The following is a 6000-nucleotide window of genomic DNA, read 5'->3' as shown; positions in this document are numbered from 1 at the left end:
CTACATATATAGTTCTAAAAGATAATATCATTTGAGGCCATTATAGTTTTGCCAATTAGCTCTTGCCAGTTGGCTTGATAACTTGCTGACTTGGCTTGACAGACTTACGTAGGAATTTGCTAACTGATGGTTGGATTTCATTAGTCCTTATTTTCCTTATCATTTAAACTTCCTGTGCCACAAAATTAGCTCATTTTTGGAACTTTGTAAAACCATATAGGTTTGAGGTTCTAGTTGTTCTAAAGTAAAAGACAAATTTGCTAATGCAGTCTAGTTTGGGTTCTGTTGAGTGCACACCATGCAATTTAAACGAAAGAATCTCGCCCTATAATTAAATAATCCACAACTATGTTTTAGGTGTCTGATATTGTTTCATCAATCATAGTATTTTCCCCATTTTAAAGCAAAAAAACGCAATTTTCCCTAGCAGAAATTGCTCAAAAGATTATCTTTTACCAAAAGGGCGGGGTTAGCTAGCCTAGTAACAAGTTCCTGCAACAGAGTTGATGTAATGAGATTGATAGTTCCTACTAATATTGACTTTATTTGAAGAATCAAGAGAAGCGTTCACTTCCTTTTCAACCTGGGTCCTCATAAAAATCTCCACACAAATTTCCATATGTGCAATTGTATTGTAACATCAGAAGAATAGGTGACAGTAAATTAAATATTCTGGTCCACATGCCCAAAAAAATCTCCATCAAGGAAAGAAAAGTGAGCACATTATGAATCTCATAGAGTAGACAGCCAAATTCATGATGGTCCGTAAAGAATATCGCCACTCAACTTCAGCCAGTAAGAAGACGACTATTCGGTGCAAATATAACAAAAACAGAAGATGATATTAGCAGTTCACAAAGACGTTTTAAACAAGAGAAAGAAATGTTAGTAGTATTTGAATTAGAACGTTAAGTTCCCAACTCAAGGTAAACTATTTCACATAATAGGGGTCAGTTGAAATTCAACTACCAGATCAGATCAATAATGTTCAATTGCAAACTTAATTAGTACAATCTCATCTAGCACCTATTTTCCTAAATCTTTTGGCCTTCAACACTATCCAAGTCCACAAATTGAGCTAGCGTTGGCCATAGATTTCCAAATATTTTTGGCAAATATTATGTGTTAAAATTTGAGTGAAATTTAACCATATGTTTAGCCATACTATTTGAGAGAGATATTTCACCTATTCAGAAAATATGATTTATACTCATAAGTTTTTAAAAACTATCAAAACTAACCATATATTTGTATTACAAGTCAATTGGATTTTCGTTGCAACAAATAACAAGTAGTGTCCATGACACTGGAGTAATATGATAGTTCGGAGTGAAAGCAACAAGGATCATTCCATACATCGTGAAGTAGACAAAGTACATGACTTTGTTACTCTGAGCCGATTGTTCATCATTTTCATCAATTATTATCACTTTCATATTCATTGAATATTCCATCACTACTTTGCTTTTTACGTAAAAAACTATGTAATACAACGCAAACAACTACTATAAAGCGTGTTTTTGTAAAAGATAAAAGTTTGATGTAAAATTTAAATTTTTAAAAGATCCTAATAAATGATTTTTGGCCCAATTACCAATTTTTTCTAGTATTTGAATTATTTGCCAAATAACAACAAATTGTATAAATAAACACTATTTATCAAATTTTCTCCAAAATTTTATTTGAAAAATCTATGACCAAATGGGTTCTGAAAATGTTTCAATTCAATGTTATTCGTAGAATCTATGCGCGCGCTTCCATTCCCTCCGTCAATCAATTCAACTATTCTATCTATGCGCTTCCATTCCCTCCATCAATCAATTCGACTATTCTTAATAGCTGAATTGCCATATGAATCTTTTGTAACCTTCCGCTCCACTTTGGCTATTCTATTTCAACTAATTGTCTTTTAACGCAAATTTGGTTGAGTACATATGTTCTAGTTTTTGAACGGATTGGTGTGATGAATAATGTAACACTCACACACCAAAATGATGTAAAATTTGGTGTTAGATTGAAGCTCCAAAACACCAAATTTTATTTGATGTAAAATTTGGCGTTGGATTGGAGATGGTGTAATAACGAAAAACACATAATCTAATCAAACATGTAACAAATTTTGAGCCTAAAATAGAAAACGACATCAAGTGTTGCCGGAATAAAATCATTTCTCAGATCTAAAACACAAAACAAAGCAAAAATGTATGTAAAAGACCATCACGAAATATAAAAATGATAGCAATAGAGGGTCGCCAGAGATGGAACTCATCGGTTGAGCTGTGTTTCCTCCATTGTGGAGCTGTTGCTGCTTCAAACGAGCTTTGAGCTCTTTTGCTCGCCGGTGGAAAGGGTCTGGTTAAGGCGAGCTTGGAGCTCGTGGTTGTGTTTTGTTTAGCTGTTGTTGTTGGTCGAAGCTTTGAGCTTGCTGCTTGTGGATTCCGGTTTCACCGGAGAAATGGTGGTTTTGGGATTTGTTTGGAGCAACTGGTTCGAGGGAGTTCACCGGAGCTCGAAGCTCGCGGTGGTGGTTATTTCTGGTGTAGAGGAGGCAGCGATGGGAAGGGTTTTGGTGGTGGTGTGGCTTTGTGTGTGGCCGGAGAAGATGCTGAAAAATGGGGTTTGGGGTTTGTTTCAGGCGAAGAGTGGGTGCTGTGGTGTTTGATGGCTGAGAGCAGGGGAATGAGTGATGGTGGTAGGTTTTTTTGGAGGTGGTTTGGGTGTCGGGGTTTTCTTCGCTGGTGCAGTGGGCTGATTTTAAGTGGGGTTTAGGTGGTCTGGAGGTCGCCGGAAATGGCTGTTTGGATGGTGGTGGAGGCAGTGAGGATAGGAGACAGTGGGTAGTGGTGGTTGTGTTGAATTGCGTTCGTCGGAGAGATAGGTGGTCTCGTAGCGATTTGGAGTTGGGTTCTCGAAAAATAGAGGAAAAGATGAGGGAGATGGGTTTGTTTGCTGGAGAAAGTGGGGTCTTTTGGGTAGTGGGCTCGCCGGATTCTGGCGGAGCTTGTCACCGGTAAATTAACATCAAGTTTTACATCAAATCCTATTTGCAGTAAAATTTGGTGTTTTTGAGCTCCAACCCAACACCAGTTTTTACACCACATTTGGTGTGTAACATTATTCATCACACCAATTCACTTTTTGAATATTTTTATATTATTTCATTATACAAATTTTTGATTAAATGTTATATAAATTGTATGTTTAATTAAATCTCTTGTATATTTAATTATTTTATAATATTAATTTAGATATAAATTTAGTTTTTATAAATTAATTTTTCTATATATGACTTTTTTAAAAATTAAATTTATGTTAATTCTACTATTAATTATAATTGGATATAACTACAATTAACCTTCACAAAAATTAAAAAGGCAAACATATAAATTTTTAAACAAATAATACAATATACTTAAAAATAAACGAAAATAATAAACATTCAACAAAGTAGTAATTGACATTCACCATGAATAATATATGGTGAATGTTTTAGAAAGAATTTGTTTTATGAAATAAGAAAATATAAATGAAATAAGAAATAATAATATAATAATAATGAAGAGAGAAAAAAATATTCTTTTTTGGTGTAAAATTTGGTGTAGTGTGTTGAAGTTGATTACACAAAAAATAGTACTGACACAAAATTTGGTGTTTGGGTTGGATATGCCCTAAAAGAAATTTCTCAAGAGTAAAAAATATCTGAAAATTACCACTAAAATCGAATCCACCACACCTAACTTAATGACCAGGAAATTCTTTAATGAAAACCGTATTAGTACAATACCACTGTCTTAAAACAGTGATCTAAAATCATCCGTTAATAAAATATTTGTGTACGAAATCTTATTCGTATTTAAATGTATTTCTAGACTGCACTAAAAACACCAAAATGAATATAAATAATAGTAACAGCTAAAAAATAAATTTTAACAAATGTAATGAATAAAATGAATGGCATGTAAAAAATGTAATTTACCATAAAATAATGATTTAATCAAAGATACAATATTCACAACATATTTAATTGATTGTGATAAAAAATAATGTAATTAAAAAACTAACTGATAAGAATCTAATTTATTGAGGAATAAGGATAAGAATCGATAAACTTATTAAAAATTATAAAAAAAAATGTATTTTGTACTATTGAATTAATAAAACTTAAAAGTTATAAATTTTGAAAATGTTATGCCAAAATTGGGTGTCAATGGTATATATTTTGATCCTCCTCACATGTAATTTTTGTTTCAACGATTACTTTAAATTTATTATTTTAATAGTCAAATTTTTTTATTTTTCACTATTTCTCTTGTAAAATTTATCATAGACGCCCAATTTTTTCTTACAAATAGAAAAACTAATTACAATATAGCCAAAACAATCATTTTAAATTATAGGGAAAAGGGTCAAAAATACCCCTCAACTTTGTTTTATTAGTTGACTATGCCCTTACCGTTAAAGTGAAATTAGTTTTACCCCTACCGTTACTAATTTCACCATATATACCCCTCATTTGACGGAAAGCCCCAAATCAACTTAAATTAACCCGAATCTTAAAAAATGATCCGTTACCCATTTTTAAACCCATGCCCGACCCGTCTGACACTTAACCCAAGAGGTAACGTCTGAAGAGAAAGCAATCTAAAAAATCAACAAGAAGCAAATACTCATTTGCAATTCCTCATTTGCTTGTAATTATTGAAAATGATGAACAAAGGGAAAATAGCGGAGATAAATAATTTCTCATTTGCCTGTAATTATTGAAAAGGATGAACAAAGGGAAAATGGGGGGGTGGGGAAGAAGCAACAACTTCAGCCTTTGTTTTTCCATTTTTCCGACCAACCTCTCATCTCCACGCTGCTGTCCAGCCACCAAACAACCACCCCTAAACAACCCCATTTTTTTCCGTTTCCACAGACCACAGCCACCATCACCCACTTTCCGGCCAGCGACCAAACCCATCTGAAACCAGCCCACTCCGACGGAAAAAAATTCGTAAACCACCTCACAACCAGACGCCAACTCCGGCGAACCAGACCACCCTTTACTGCCTCTTTTCTCCAGCCAAAATGTGACCAAAAAACACCCAAATCGACCCCACTGGTCAACTTCCCTCAAACCATCTTCCTTCTCCAACCAGAAACTCATTCAGCTCCAAACACACACAAAAAAAAACCGAGATCTGTCCATAATATTTTTCTAGGAGCAATTGTTTTGATTTCATCCAAAAGTTGTAATCTTTTTCATACATAAGCATTATTAGATTGAAGAGAAAATTGAAAGGAGGAAAAATGGGTGGATCTTTGATAAGTTCGGACATTTTAGTAATGGTGGGTTCTTTTTACATTGCTACACTTTTTGGTGAAAACCCATCTCTCTATATTCATCAAGAACAGCAACAAAGTGAAAATCTCACCGTTGATTCCAACCCCATTTCTTCAGATGTATGCACAAGTTGTTGAGAGAGAATGAGAAGTTAGGGGTTTGTTGTTATTTGCCATTTAGTATTGTGGGTCGGATTTGGATAAGGGTTAAAATAGATAATTGGGTAATTTCAGTTGAAATTGGGTTAATTTAGGTTGATTTGGGGCTTTCCGTCAAATGAGGGGTATATATGGTGAAATTAGTAACGGTAGGGGCAAAATTAACTTCACTTTAACGGTAAGGGCATAGTCAACTAATAAAACAAAGTTGAGGGGTATTTTTGACCCTTTGCCCTAAATTATAATATAGCCACAAAAAAAGATTAAAATATACCTTTTGCTTAATGGAAGTGAAAAACTCATTTATATATGAAAACGATTAAAATATACCTTGAACTTTGCTAGAAGGATCATATATATCCCTACATGATTTTTAAAAAAAAATAAAAGTCAGCAATATAAATTTTAAACTAATTTTTTCACTTCTGTTAGATATAGGGTATATGTGAGCTCTTTTTGTAATGGGTAGTGGTGTATGTGAGTAATTGTATATCGGTAGGGATATATATGAGTCAC

Source organism: Solanum tuberosum, unplaced genomic scaffold (assembly GCF_000226075.1).
Source record: "Solanum tuberosum cultivar DM 1-3 516 R44 unplaced genomic scaffold, SolTub_3.0 scf00020, whole genome shotgun sequence".
NCBI classification, from domain to species: domain Eukaryota; kingdom Viridiplantae; phylum Streptophyta; class Magnoliopsida; order Solanales; family Solanaceae; genus Solanum; species Solanum tuberosum.
This window is presented reverse-complemented; position numbering follows the sequence as displayed.